Raw genomic sequence first — 16,076 nt, forward strand, 5'->3', positions numbered from 1 at the left:
TTTAAAAAAAAAAATCTTACTGATTTGCCATTTGTTTACAAAGCCATGTAACTTCGGAGGACAGCGCCACACCTCAGTTTGTGCATGTGCTTCATTTGCATACCATCAAGTTCTGGTGCTGTCACCCTAGGACAGTCTTTAAAAACAATGACACCACATTCTTTTCTAAACTTCCTTTATAACATCATATATCCAGCCAGTGTTCAAAACATCTTAATAATAATCATTTATTAAAAACAGTTGGTTCAGTTAACTGAGGTCATACATGGCATTTGGTTGAGAGTAGCTCATAAGGTTTTTTTTTCTTCTTCCCTTGTAGTTTATTTATTGAAGACTTATTTGTCCCTTGTAATTTGTCCAAAATAGCTTCCATTGCTTCCTCTTATTTGTGCTCTGTTCCCTTTTAGTTCTTAGGAATGTTGATATAAAAGTTAGATTTAGTGACTTGATTAAATTCAGTTTATTTTCTTGGCAAGAATACTTAAAAGGTAGCGATAAGTAGTACTTCCATTAGAAGGCACATGATGTCTGATTATCTCTTTTGAGCCATTAATTTATTAGGGACTGTAAAATGATATTTATTTCTATAGTTTCTTCATATTAGCTAGAATATTTCTTTACAGAAACATTCTATTCTATTTACTTACCCTGTCGGTAAATTTGGACAAGAAAAGCAGGACAAATAAATTTGATTCCCTTTGTTGGTTTTTCTAACAGAGTGAGTTTACTGATATTTTCCAAAACTTTATTTATTTTCAGATAACACTTTAAACATATAGATTTTAACCTGTTTGCTTTATTTCTTTTTCATTAAAATATTTTTTTTTCTGTTTGCTGTTTTCATTCTCCTGTGTTGTCCTTATTGTTATCTTTATCCAGGGTAGAATCCTTCCTTTCCTTTAGGTATGACAAGATGGTTCAGTCTCACATCTGTCCCCTGCTCTGAACCTGTATTCTGCTGTTTCTGTAAGGGGTCTTGCTTCCTTCTGGTGGAAAATGATATTCAGTGTGGCCTTTAGGACTGATTTTATTTGAGAGGCTAGTTGGCCTGTTAATAGGTCTGTTCAGGAACCAGAATAGGGTGTGTACATCTGTGTATTTTTTAACGGTAACCTGTATCACATTCATACTGATACAGCATATGCTTGTGTTATAGTTGTATATGATGTTTATATTCTAATTCAAGACAGTAACAGCATTTTTACTTAACCTTGTCACTTATACATTTGAATGTCCTGTCACTGATACTGAAAATCCTGACTTTCAACCATACCAACTTTATAATTCTTTTGCTTTGTCCCACAATACCCATACAACTCATCAGCAGTGCCAGCACGGCTTCCAGCTATATAGTTACTGAAAACAGGTTTTTAAAATAAAATTTTGAATTTCTCTTTTGTTCTTAGAATAGATCCCTCCAGGCATGTAAAATAAAATTGCCATTAAGACCACCAGAAATAGATTATCTTTGTGCTGGTGTCACCAACTTAATGCATAGGTTTTTTACTTTCAATCTACTGGGATTGCTTTTTTGTTGTTTGTTTGTTAAAGATTTATTTATTTATGCATACAGAACTGGGGTACAGGCCAGAGGTGCAGGGGCCGTGAGAGGCTTCACCAGAGACAGAGTGGGGAGCAGAACAGGCTGACTGACAAGTACACTGCTGAGGGGAGCATCGGATGGGTCAGGAGAGGTCTGCCATGCCGTGTGGTCACCTCCGGGGCAGGTGGGGATCGAACTCATGCGCAAATGGCTTTAGCTTCTTAGTGCAGTGCTTTAACCCGCTGTGCCACCAGGGAGGGCCTGGGATTGCTTTTAAAAGTTATATTGTTTTGTAATTACATAAAATATGTACATGGATTTAAACCTACAAAGTAAGTTTAAATATTCAGAAAAATCTTTTATCCCTCCCTTGTCACCCTTTTCCTTCCCTCTAACATAGGTAATTAGTTTTAACAGTTTTTTTTTTTTTGTCATTTCATTAAAAAGGCTCGTAGGTGTGTGCATTTATACCTTCATTCACCAGTCCCTCAGACACATTGGAGTAGTCTAGGTGTACTTTTCCTTCTGACCTGCTTTCACTGCCAGCTGTATGTAGAGATCATCACTTCTCAGGGTGGCACCCTGAGTGTTCCACTGGGCAATTAGGTCATGGCTTATTCAGTTGGTCTTAGGCTAATGGACATTTAGGTGGCTTCAAGTGATGTTATTGCAGATGAGCTCTAACTAATACAACTGTGTAGTCTCTTTGTATTTTTACCATTGTACCATTGGGCTTGCTGGGTGGAGGACTAAATGTAAGAGTAATTTTGCTAAATAGTGTCAGAATCCCTTTCATAAGGTTTGTGCTAATTTATATTCTACGTATCAGAATTATCTGTTGCCTTACAACTTCACCAAGTTTATTTTTATCAGAATATAAAAATTATTTTAGAAGTTATAAATGCACATGGTTATATATCAAATTGTTTCTAAGACCTCATGACAAATAGCCACAGTTCTCTACCCTACCTGACCTCTCAGCAACAGGTTCTTTTAGATAATTCTATTTTTAGATCTTGTGGTTAACCAATAGCCATTAGTAAGTCTCTGCCTCTTAAAGAATTTAATCAACTGTAATATTTGTGACTTCCAGAAATGAAAGATGAGTAGTTTTATAGTATTTCTTCTAATGTTTTTATACTTGTGTTCCAATTATTATAATGATGATGTTTTAGCTTAATGTACATAAACTCCTATGTTGTTCCATTAACTTTCCGCAGTATCTGTTGACTTTCTACACTCTGAGGGAAAGAGAATACTCTAGCTTCTCCTCCTCTCTGTAGACAATACATTTACTTCCATGTTGTCATTTTAATTCTGATCCATGACCAGATTTATATCTTACATAACTTATCCTTAGGTTAACACTAAAAATAAAATAACAGTATTTAAATACTGTTTATCATGGTCCAGGCAGGATGCTAGAACAACGTTTTCTTCTTTTTTTTGTTCATTGTCATCCTGTCTGAAAACAGCTCTTCACATCACAGTTATATGAACTGTTTTCCTTTAACCTGTCCAAAACTTGAAATTATGCCAGATTTCTCATTTCACATCTCTGCTTGTATTTTGGTTTTGTCCTTATTTGGACAAAATAGCACACACAAGACAGCAACCGTGCATGGGAGTAGCCAGGGCACCCTGGCCCCTTTCCATCCTCCCATCCTCACGGTAGTGACAGAAACTGCACGTTGCAACTTTTGTGGGAGTTGGGGCTTGGCTTTGACTTTGACCTTCATCTAGCTTTCACCAGCAGAGCCTGGCACCTTGGCAGCACCCTAACGAGCATGTCTCCTGAGCTTAGAGCTGAAGCCTTTTAGGACTTGAGCTTGAGAAAGGCCTTGAGTGTTCTTAACTTTATTAGCCTGCCTCGTCTTTAGACCCTTCTGTGTTTCTTGACAAAGTATATGGCCTTTAGGAACTTAGATTTTACTTCCTTGAAAGATATTTTTATGATCAGGACTTAATTGATGCCATAGTGTGTGTCCTTTTGTGTGGTGTGGCTCTTACTTGGCCATGTCTGCTTTGCTGTCTAAGCCCAGAAAGAAGGAGCCGTAGATGGGTATGGATCTCTCTCACCCTCCTCCTCTCTTGAGTTTCTAAAACCTCTATTCTTATTTCATTATTTGCTTTATCACATCCTCTTTTTTTTTTTTTTTTTTGCAAACTTGAAATCTTACTTGGAATTTTATCAAGGCTCTCAGTTTTTTTCTCTGGTGACTCCCTCCTACCTTCCTGTTCTGATCTTTAGAAAGGCAGCTGTATTGTAATTCTGGAATGCCCCTTTACCACTCTGTTTCCTGGCCTCTGTGTAATTTATTTTCTTTGTTGGTTCTCATAGGAGAAGGTCACACCAGTGGGCTTGCAGAAAGGCTGGCATTCCTTTTGCTGCAGAGGACTAGGGGCTCTGGTTCCTCAGGAGGCTTTTGCTGACACCCTTCTCACTGGGTGGGCTAGTACCTTGCCACCATTCTCTAGGTGACCTCTGTTATTACCATTTCAGAGTGAGGCTCCAAGCTCACCATAGTCTCTGCTGAAACCATACCCAGCCCTTGTTGCTGCCCACTGTCGAGGAGAGTTGCAGCTCCCTACCTGGCTTTCTGAAACTCTAACCTGGAGCTTTGTGCGTGGGGTGCCTCGTCACAGCCTGGCCAAGTAGAATTGGGCGCAGTCTGACTTGGGTCACAAAGGTTTTTCTGCTGACTTGGGTCACAAAGGTTTTTTATGTGGTGGTCAGGTGGTATCTTGTGGTTATTTTAGCAAAAGTTTCTTTGTTTAGGCTGCCCCTTTTTCTGCCCTTTGGCTAGAGAGAGCTGACTTTTTTGGTCTGTTTTCAGTTGGTCTTTAAGCCTCGCTCAGGCTCTGTATGCGTGAGGTAAAAAGAAAGCCTGAGAACTCACCTCTACTGTTCCTGGGGTCCTGAGGTCCCTAGTTGGTCAGTTTCTTGACTCACTTTTCAAAGTAATCATGTATTTGTTTTACATATAATACCACAGTTTTTAGTTGTCTCTCATGGTTTTAATTTTGCCATTATGTTTTTTTTTTCAACTTGACATTTTTACTGTGGTAAAATGTAATAATACACACTATTTGGATTTTAAGGATGCTACTTTGTGAATTTTTAGTAGTTATATACCCATGTATTCACCACCCAGATCAAGACAGTGTCTCCTTTTGAAGGAGAATATCTCTTACTGAAGAGCACTTTGGAAGGCTCTTCTTGGCCCCTTCCAGTCAGAACCTCTTAAAAGATAAGCACTACCCCTATTTCTATACTAGAGCAGTCTTGCTTCTTGAACTTCATGTAAGTGTAATCTTGCAGCATTTTCTCATTTCTCCAGCTCCTTTGCTCAGTGTATGTCTATAGCAGTCATCTGTGCTGTTGTGTTTAACTGTAGACACATTGGTATCTTCACATAATGTATTCATCCTTTGTAGTATTTATAAGTTTTTAGGTTAGGGACCCATTTTTGGCTGTTAGGAATAAAGTTGCCATAAACATCCTTACAGATGTGTCTTCTAGTTGACGGCCTGCTCCTTTGTTAGGTTTAATCCCAGGATGGGACTTGCAGGGTCAGAGTTGACGAATATGTTCAGTTTTAGCAGATGTGGACTTTCCCCAGGTGGTGTGCCAGCTTACACCTACCAGCAATAGTTGCCAGTTCCACTTGCTGTATATCCAACACTTCATACTGTTAGACCTTCTATTTTAGCCTTACTGTATTAACTAGTGGGATGTATTAATAGCTAGTGTGGTTTTCATTTGCATTTCTCTGTTGACTAATGATGTTGATCTGCTTATTGGCCATTTGGAGATTCCTTTTGTGAGCTGCCTGTCAGTCTTTTTACCTCTGTTAGCTGTCCTTACTGACCGGTAAGCATCCTTTATAGTACTGGGTATGAGCATCTTGTCAGACACATGCATTACAAAAATCTTTTCCCAGTCTACTGCTTGCATTTTTCCTTTTTTACTTGTCTTTGATTATCAAAATCTCCTAATTTGTCTATAGTTTTTTTTTTGTATGTATTCTCTAAGAAATCTTTGTCTAACCTAAGGTCATAAATATATTTTTCTTATAGAAACTTTTTTTAAAAAGATTTATTTTTTCATATAGAACTGGGGTACAGGCCAGAGATGCGGAGGGTGAGAGGATTCACCAGAGACAGAGTGGGGGGCAGAGCAGGCAGATCAACGAAGTACACTGCTAAGGGGAGCAGCGGGCCGGTCAGGAGAGGTCTGCCACTCCATGTGGTCACCTCCCTGGCAGGAGGGAATCGAACTCATGTGGAAGTGGCTTAAGCTTCTCAGTGCTGTGCTTTAACCCGCTGCACCACAAGGAAGGGCCTAGAAACTTTTTAATACATTTTAAATTTAGTTCTGTTATGTGAGCTATTTCATCTGAATTTTTATGTGTGATGTGATCAAGGTTAATTTTGTTGTTGTTGTTGGTTTAGCAGACAAATCAGCTTTATTAGGAAGGGGTTAATTCTTTTTTATGTAAATTGACCCAGGCCCATTTATTGAAAAGATCTTCCATTCCCCATTTGACTGCAATGATGTTTTCCTTGTAAATCAGGTATACACATATCTGTTTATGGACTCTCTTCTTTCTGGCATGCACCAATATTGTCATTTTAATTATCTTTTTTTTTTTTATTAAAAAGTTTATTTTTACATCATTTTTCACATTTTTTTTTTCATCTCAATTGTAATCCCCATGGGTTTCCCATCACCAAATCACCCCTGTGCCACCACCATAGTCCCGTGCATTTCCCTCCCTTCCCCCCCCATTTTAATTATCTTTAAATTAAGTTTGTGGAAGTGTAAATCTTTCAATCTTGTTCTTCAGACTGGACTATTCTGGGTCTTTTGCGTCTCCCTACAGGTTTTATAATCATTTTATGAACTTTTACAATTTTGATTGGAATTGCTCTGCAGTGTTGGATTTATTCAAATTTGATATTAATAATATTGAGTCTTCTAATATATATTAATTTTAATAACCTGATTGTAGAAACTTTGGTATTTTCTATGTATATAACCATGTGATGACAATTTAACTTTCTAATCTTTACATCTTGTATTTCTTGCCTTATTTCACTTGCTAAGACCACTGGCATGAGGCCAGATCACTGTGGATCTAGGTTAGCATGGACATACTGCTCATGTTCCTGAATTCAAGGGGAGGTGCTCCCTGAATTTCATCAGGCTTGTTGATAGCTTGTTTTCTTAGATGCCCTTTGTCATCTGGAACAATTTTACTGCTTTCATCTTTACTTTTTTTTTTTCTTCTTGATCTCTAATACTGACTTTTTAAAGAGTCCAGGCTAATTGTTCTATAAAATGATCCACATTTAGGATTTATTTTTGTTTGCCCATATTTGAGTTAATTCATGTTTAAGCATTTTTGCAAGATTATTACATAGGGTGATGTATGCATTTTTTTCTTCTTGCAAGTTGCTCTTTTTTCTTCCATCTTTTTTTTTAAAGGCCCTCATTTGTTGTCTTCTTATCCTCTTTTTTTTTCCCTTGTGATTCTCAGTTCCTGTTTTATAGAAGTCATGTTTCTGTTCTATTTAAGGATGCAGTTTCCTGAAACATATTTTAAAATCTTTTTCAAAGGTATATTCTTCCAAGAGATGATGTACCCTTTACTCCATTGGCAATTTTTTTTAACATGTCTTTTGTTTTCCATGTGCATTTGAGCAAGATAAGCTGTTTGATGCAGGTGGGGTTTGAGTGGGAACCGGGGCATTCTTCTTTGTGCCCATAGGGGATGGTCACCTCATCTTCTCATACCTGGACTTGAAGACCTGGTTTATGTTCATTGCTCCCAGTTGAATTTCTGTGACTAGCAGGCTTTTGCACTAAGGTCAAGTTTTGTTCCCCACACAAAACTCTTATTTTGAGCTAATGACACACGGAAGAAACTAAAAATCACAGAGTGTACTTTCTTAGAGTTGTTATTATCTTGGTTTTTACTGGGTATTTTTGTGTGTGTGTGTGTGCGTGTGTAATTGTTATGGCAATATAATTCATTTAAAAAGTAATTCAATTAGGTATTTTCCATTATTGAAGTGTATATGTCCCATCCGTGAAGATGTGATTGACAGCAAATGATTGGAGGGGTGGGGTTGGATTGGAGGGGTTGACTTGTTTCAGTAGAAAAGAGGGAAGGAAGTTTGAGATTTGAGTATTTTCGATTGTGTTGCATGGCATCTCAATTTTAGGAGTCCAGGTATCAGTTGAGAGTTGTCAAGAAGTGGTATTGGAAGATTAGATGGTATTCAGTCAGATGGATGATGACTCCAGTGTGGGTGACTGGTAGAGAAATGTGGCAGAGCTGTATTAAACATAGGGCAATAAATCGTTTATTTAATTTGGGTCAAATTAAACAGGGTTAACTAGGTATGGATTCCTCAAAGGGGCAGTGGAAATTTTGATCTGAAGGTCATGAGTGAGGTGGGAACTACAGATGTAGTTTGGGAGTCATCTATAAAGTGGAGAGTAGTGACAGCTAAAATAATTTCATGACTTTTAAGTAGATGGATCGAGTCTGGAGGCAGCAAAAAATCTAAGGTGTTGGGAACATCGCACCCCCTAATTCCAGACATCACATCTTATTGATTCATACACAAATCCTCCTCCTCCACTGATGTCCATTTGGTCCAGGCTGTGACTTCACCTTATCATGGTGGCTTTGGCTTTAATTCCTTCTGACTGGGTTCTTTAAACCACTTTTATACTTACCTTATCCTTACCCTACTTGTATGAGGCAAGCAAATGAAGTGACTAAAGCCAAAGGTGTTTGCCCAGGGCACACAGGTCCTGGTTGGCAGAACTGGGATTCGAACCCAGATCTTAGGAAATAGAGCTATGTGGAAGCCTCCTCTGAGTACCCTTTGACCCTACCTGCTGCACTTGGAGGACTTTTGCCCATCAATGCTGGCCTTGATTGTCTTACCCACAGTCTGCTAATTTCATGAAGTGAGGCACTCTGAGAGCCTCATTTGCATAGTAGGTGGCACATAGTAGGCACTCAACTAACTCTACTGAATAATTTAGTGGCTAACTCATTGTAGAAGCTTAGCATTGACTGGCTTTCCTTCCTAAAAGTGTATATCAGTAGTCTTTTTCATACATTTAACTCTCAATAACTTATGTTTGTGATGGTTCCAAATAACTGAGAATCCCAAATCATGTGGCTTTGGCAAACTCCCTTTGGGATTATAAATATTTATGTTTGTGTTATTTTTCTTAGACTAGTGTTGTTATGCTTTATCCCTGGAGTAAATACTGAGAACTAGCAGAGAAAGCTGATCCAGAATGTGCTGGTTTAACTGGCGAGTGCAGCTGGGGGTGTCCCACTTGCTGTGACTAGAGTACAAAGTCAGTCATTCTTACATTTGATCATTGAAGGTTGTTCCTGCTCTACTTATAAGCTGGTTGTTTTTCTGGTGCCAGATGACAGGTAGTCAGAGGCTGGAATTAAGGGGGAAGGAATTTATAGGGTGTCCTTATGGCCCCTTTCTTAATCTTTTATCAGGTAAATTGGTCTGACCTTTCCTGCCTTGGTCTGACTTTTTCTGGAAAAGTTTGACGCTGCACAGGAAAGAACAACTTAGCAGGAATATGAGTCGCACATTATTAGTCAGCGGTGCTCAAACATATTGTGGGGAGTACCTAAAAGTCATGGTATTCTGTGGCATACTATGAAATATTTATATACTAAATTTCAAACTACATTTCTCCCCCTAAATCAGACATTATTATATAGAACAGTTAGGGCATAGCAGGTGAGAAAGGTTTAAGAAAAATTTTCATGTAAATTGGGAAGAGGCCATTTTGGGCACCTTAATCTGGCCCCAAACCTCTAGTGTTTCAAATAACATAGTTGAGGAACTCTTACATTGAGTTTGGGGGAGAGAGAAGAAGCTAAAGTGAAAGGTGATGATATTGCGGTATCCAATTTGGGAACATTAAAAATGTCATTGACAGGGCCTTCTTTAGTAGTGCAGTGGGTTAAAGTGCAGCACTGTGAAGCTATCTGCAGCCACTGTAGCATGAGTTCGATACCCGGCAGCCTGGAGATGACCCATATGGTGTGGGAGACCTCTCCTGACCTGCCCACTGCTCCCCTCAGCAGTGTATTTCAGTCAATCTGCCTATTCTACTCCCCAGTCTGTGTCAGGTGAATCCTTTCACCCCTCCTATCTCTGGCCTGTACTCCACTTCTTGTATGCAGAAATAAATCTTTTAAAAAATGTCATTGACCCAAACTGATGAGATGTAAGGGAAAGCTGGCATTGAAATCAAGAGGATGAATATAGTTAATTGTAAATTAATGACTGGCTAATGAGGAGAATTATGCAATTGGAATTAGAAAGCTGGTTTAGTTTCTGTCATGTAGTATGGCCCTCAGTGAAACTGAGGAAGAGAAACTGGAGATTTGGACATAATTGGCATGGAGGAGTGGTGCTAGGAGTTGTTTTTAGACTGAATGTGGCAAAGCATGGTTGATAGAGGAGAAGAAGACACATAGGTAGGCAGGACAATAGAGTGTTGTTGGGATGTCAGTGAAAATGGGGAGCCAGAAAAAGAGATTTGGCTTAATAGGGACATCCTTTGAGGGGCTGTGTTGATATGGTGTTGCATTTATTCATTTATCTAAAGCAGAAATCTAAGAGTTACCTTTGATATCACCCATATTATTTGTCCTGCTAATATATTGATAAAGTTCTGTCAAATTTATTTAAGTAGGACACAAAAAGCAAGCTATACAAGAATAATTGATAAATTGAACTTTATCAAAATGAAGACCTTTTGCTCATCAAAAGATATTCTATAAGTAAAGAAACAAGCCTCAGACTTAAAAAACTCACCCATTTAAGCAGTTCTATTTCTCCTACCTTCATATATATCTAACATATGTTTCATATAGATGTAATAAGAAGTTCTTACAGTTCAGTAAAACACAATCCAATGAGGAATGGTCAAAAGATTTGAGCAGGCATTTTAGCAAAGAAAATATAAGCATATGAAATGATAAATTATTAAGAAATGCAATTAAAACTATACTGAGAAAGCCTCTTACAAACCCAATAGAAATGTTGAAGTTAAAAAGATTGATGAGGGCCCTCCCTGGTGGTGTAGTGGGTTAAAGCGCAGCACTAAGAAGCCAAAGTCATTCAGCATGAGTTCGATCCTGGCCTGCCCTGGAGGAGATCCACATGGCGAGGCAGACCTCTCCTGACCCGCCCGCTGCTCCCCTCAGCAGTGTACTTTGTCAGTCAGCCTATTCTGCCCCCTACTCTGTCTCCGGTAAATCTTTTTTTTTTTTTTTTTTAAAAAGATTGATGATATTAAGTGTTGGTGATGGGGCAGCTGGAGCCCTCATTTATTCCGAGAGACAGGATAGAGTGTACTCTCTACATTTTACTTGGAATCAGAGCTTTTAGATGGCTTTTTATTTACCAGACTATGCATTAAACTTCTTTGCCTGTCTGAATATATATCAGTTGTCAGTTCTGGAGAGCTCTCATGTAAGAATTAAGTGAAAATGGGAACCCAAGAAAGTAAATAGGGCATTAAAGCCAAACTCTAGAACTTCTAAAACCAGCTGTTGGTTGTGCTCCATTGTCTTCTCTTCTAGAACATTGATTTGTCTTGCATTCAACTTTCTATGTCTACTTTCTGTGTCTTTTGCTTTTTAAAAATATTTTCTATCTCTTTTTGAACAATCCTGCAATTTCTGTAAATTCCCTAATTTTCTTTGGTTTTATTTTTGCTGTAAGCCAGGCATTGATTTATTCTTATTCTGAGAGTTTGTTCTTTTTAAAATTTTGCTTGATCATGTCATACTTTCTTACTCTTCACCCATTTTTAGTCCCTTTTATTTTTTAAAGGCTTATTATGTATTTATTCCATATCCTGTCTGCTAATTCCAATATCTGAAGACTTTGAAAGTCTGCCATCTGTTATTTCTGGGGTTCTTACTTATGGGCTTAGTTTTCTTGAGGGCTTTCTAATTTTTGTCCATGACTAGCTCATATGTCTTAGAACTTTTGGAGATTTTTTTTTTTTAGGCCAATACTGAAATGAGCTTTTCCAGAGAACTTTTTCATATTCTTTCACTAAAAGTGTGGCCACTTTTAGTTTGTGACCACTTGAATTTAAATTCTTGGGGTTGAGGTTATTTATTTATTTATTTATTTATTTTTGGACCATCTAGAAACAATCACTTATGAAGGCCAACTTGTGGTTGAACTTGTGGGAAGATTTTCCTTTTCTCAGGCCAACTTTGGAGACTGGTGATTTTCATTATAGTTCCTGAGATGTGTATGTGTAGATGGGTTTCTCTCTTGTTAACTTTGAGACCTGGTTTATCAGGAAGGAGTGTTTATTATACTGGATCTTAGTTTTGTCTTGTATTTTTTTAACTCCCTTGGGTTGGGAGAATGAAGCTTACATTGTAAGCTATGTGTAAATTCCATCCAGGAGAAATCTAGTTATTATGTTTTGCTCACCCTGTTGGATTCATATCTTAATTTTTTGGTGTCATCTTCCTTATTTTCTTGGAACCCTCACCAGTATTTGAGAACAATCTCACTATTTGTAATTGTTTTCAGTGGAGGATCAGAGGAGAACTTTAATTAACCAAAAGTTACATTTGCAGTTAAAATTTTTCCAAGTTTCAAGTTTGGTTGCTATTTGACAAACTTTACATGAACATTCATACCTTCACACTTCACTGAGGTGATTTCCCCTGCTTAAAATCTCTCCCTTCCCCATCTAGCCAAGTCCTAGTCATACTGTATTGTTCACTTCAAATTTCACCTATGAGTCTTCTCTTGAATGTCCTCACTCAGTAGTTCCCAAATACTTGGAATATTTGTTTCAATTTATAAGTTTTTTTGGAGCCACATAAAAACGATCATCTCATTTCTGTTATTTTTGCAAGAATATTAAGGTCTTTACATCCAAAAGCAATAGGAAATGGTCAAGTCAAAAATAGTTTAAAAAATTGAACTAAGTATCATTAGATGAAAAATTCACTGAAATTTCTTCCTCCTCATTTTGCTGTGGATTGGCAAGAACCTAATTGCAGATTATCCACAGATAATCAGACCAGTGGCCTTAGCCCAGAGTGAGTTCTTCAACTTGCAAAACAGCATTTTCTTTTACCATTGATATGGTGCTTAGTTGTGTATTCTTCATAGCAGCTCACATTTGACTGTTTACCTTTACATTTTGTTTTATTTTCTTGGCTAGTTGCAAGCTTCTTCGGAGTCATTATAAGTAGGTATTTAGATTACTCATAAATATGTGTTGAGTGAGTTAAATTTAGATGCCTCAGATAATAGTTGAAACCTAGAAATATTTATAGAGCACACATTTGAGTGTATCACAGCTCTGAATGTTTATATCTCAAGGAAAAAAAAAGAAGTTTTAATATGAATCATGAGTCTCTTACTCATCTCTCTTCTCCTCCTCAGGGAAAGTCAATTAACAAACTTTCTGAATGCTTATTAAAAGCCAGGCCTTCTGGTAAGGGTTTGAGAACACAGAGTGAAACAAAGTATTTAGTCCAGGTAATATGTATATACAGGAAGGAAACATAGAATATCACCCTGGGGAGCTTCATATTAAGAATTTTGAAACAGGTCTTGTGACAATGCAGGATAGCAAATATGTTTTGTAGGGGAGTCAGAGAAGCCTCTAGAGAGGAGGCAGCATTTTTTTCATTCATTCCACAAATATCTCTTAAGTGCCTCCTACTTGCCAAGCATTGTTGTAGATGCATCTTGAATGAATCAAACTGTTTGTAGATAGCGTACATTTTGGAGCTCAAGAACATACCCTTTGAAGTAGAAACAGACCTGGATTTGAGTGCATACACTGCCATTTACTAGATGTTTGTCGTTGGGCAAGCTATTAATTTCTACAAGACTGTTTTGTAAAGGCCACAACACTGCCTACCTCATAGTATTGTCACATCAATTAAATGAAGTGTGGTACACAGTGCCCAGCCTTCTGAAATAGCTCAATAACTAGTAAATGTGCATACAAAGCATAGGGACTGAGTTTTGATGAAAAACTTCATGTGACTGTAATGTAGGTTGTGTGTGTATGTGTATGTGTGTGTAATCGTAGAAGGTACTAGCAGAAGAGACCAAAGGGTCTAACTGAGGCTGAATTGCAAAAAAACCTTGCATGTTGTGCCAGCAAATAGATGTTTATTCTTGAATGTACTCAGGAGTCTATATTTTGTCTTTATTTTTCCTAAAGATACCTTAAATCTAAAGCATAGGTTTTGGATTCCGTTATGGAAAGGCGTGCATGGAGAAATTCTGAGAAAGATTAGATGGGAATGGAAAAATTATACATAAAAGGAAAAGAAGGAAAATCGTCTCAATTTCAACTGTAAATTCTCTTACGTAGGTGTCTGCAAATCATGTCTACAAATAGAAACATTTTTATTTCTTCTTTTCCACTCCATATGCATTTTATTTGTTTCTTGCTCTAAGATCTCTAGAGTGATAAAGAAATGGTGTAAGGATGGGTATCTTTGTCTTGTTCCTAATCCTAGAGGGAGAGTAGTCAGTCTTTTACCATTAAGGCTAATGTTAACTATGTTTTTCGTAACTGTCTCTTTATCAGATTGAGGAAGATTCTTTTCATTCCTAGTTTTCAGGTTTTATCATGAATAAGGTTGAATTTTATAAAATGCTTTTACATCAGTTGATATAACTATTTTTCCTTTAGCCTATTAATATGGAATAGACTACATTACGTTGTACGTTGTTGAGTTCTATCTGCTAATATTTTGTAAAGGATATTTGGGAAATGATATTGTCAATTATGTGTGTAGGATTTCTTAATTTTGATGCTCTGGTTTCAGTTTTGGTGTGAGTGTAATATTGGCTTTGTAAAATGAGTTGAGAATATCCTTTCCCTTTGTGTTTTCTGGAAGTCATTATAGGGAATTGTTATTAATTCTTCTTGAAACGTTTAGTGGAATTCTCCAAGAAATCTTCTGCATTTATTGAGATGATCTTTTCATATTTAATCCATGTAGTTGCCATTTCTGATGCGCTTCATTTCTTGGGATAGGTCCATATTTCCATCTGGCACTATTTCTTTCAGGCTAAAGAACTGCTTTTAACTTTTCTGGTAGTGCAGGCCTGCTGGTGATGATTTCTTTCAGCATTTGTCATGTCTGAAAGGTCTTTGCCTTCATTTTTGAAATGCCCTCTGGGAATAGAACTCTAGGTTGTCAGTTTTTTCTTTCAGTACTTGGATAATACTGCTTTACTGGTTTCTCATTTGCCTTTTGACCAGAAATCCACTATCATTGTAATCTTTGTTTATATGAATGTTTTTTTGTTTTCCTTTTAGGGTTTTCTCTTTATTACTGATTTTGAACAATTTGATTGTGATGTGCCTTAGGTCTCTCCATGTTTCTTGAGCTTTATGGATATATGCATATTGGTAGTCCTCACAAAATTTAGAAAGTTTTCACCATTATTTCCTTTAAAAAATTTTCTGTTCCATTCCCCCTTTTTTACTGACATATTAGCTGCACCAAGTTGTCCCTCAGGTCAACAATGCTGTTTTGGTTTTGAGGCTTTTTCTTCCGTATTTTATTTTGGGTAGTTTCTAAAACAACCATCTTCTTGTTCACTAATCTTTGCTTCTGCCATGTTTACTCTGCAGTTAATCCCAGTTAGTGCATTTTTCATCTCATGCATTATAATTTTTATCTCTAGAAATTCAGCAGGCTTTTTTGAATCTCCTGTCTTTTACTTTTTGAACAGATGGAATATAGTTATAATTGTGTGAATGTCTGCCTGCTAATGCTAACACCTATGTCAGTTTCTGGTTATCTTTAATTGATTTTTTCCTTCTCATTATGGTTTGTATTTCCTGTTTTTTCATGACTGGTAAGTTTTGATGACTGACGTATATTTTACCTTGCTGAGTGCTGGATTATTTTGTATTTATTATTATTTTGTATTATTATAAATGTTCTTGGAATACTTAAGGCAAGTTGTAGACTCAGCCACTTTTTCTTCTTCCCTATTCAGGGATATGGGTGTCTTAAACTCTTCTTTTATATATTTTGTTGGATAAGTTACTGAGAAAGACTTTGATTCTCTTGGGTCTTCCTTTAAGATTTGTTAGGTGGAAGGGAAGCGTTGCTCAATCTAGGGTTAAAGAATGCCCCATTGTTAAGGTAATAAATCTGGCCCTTCGTGAGTACCAGGCCCTGCTACCTTTAACTTTTCCTTTCCTGGTAGTTCTTTTTCCATCTAAAATCCTCATACACATACTTGGGCTAATCAGTACGTAAGCTATGTACTTGAGGAATGTCTTTTCAGATTTCCAGCATTTTCTCTCTGTAGCTCTCTCTTCAATAAGTACTCTGCTGAAACTCTTTTTTTTTTTTAAAGATTTATTTATTCATACAGAACTGGGGTACAGGCCAGAGATGCGGAGGGTGAGAGGCTTCACCAGAGACAGAGTGGGGAG

The sequence above is a fragment of the Condylura cristata genome, unplaced genomic scaffold (genome assembly GCF_000260355.1).
Source record: "Condylura cristata isolate star-nosed mole 26May11 unplaced genomic scaffold, ConCri1.0 scaffold00006, whole genome shotgun sequence".
Lineage (NCBI taxonomy): Eukaryota > Metazoa > Chordata > Mammalia > Eulipotyphla > Talpidae > Condylura > Condylura cristata.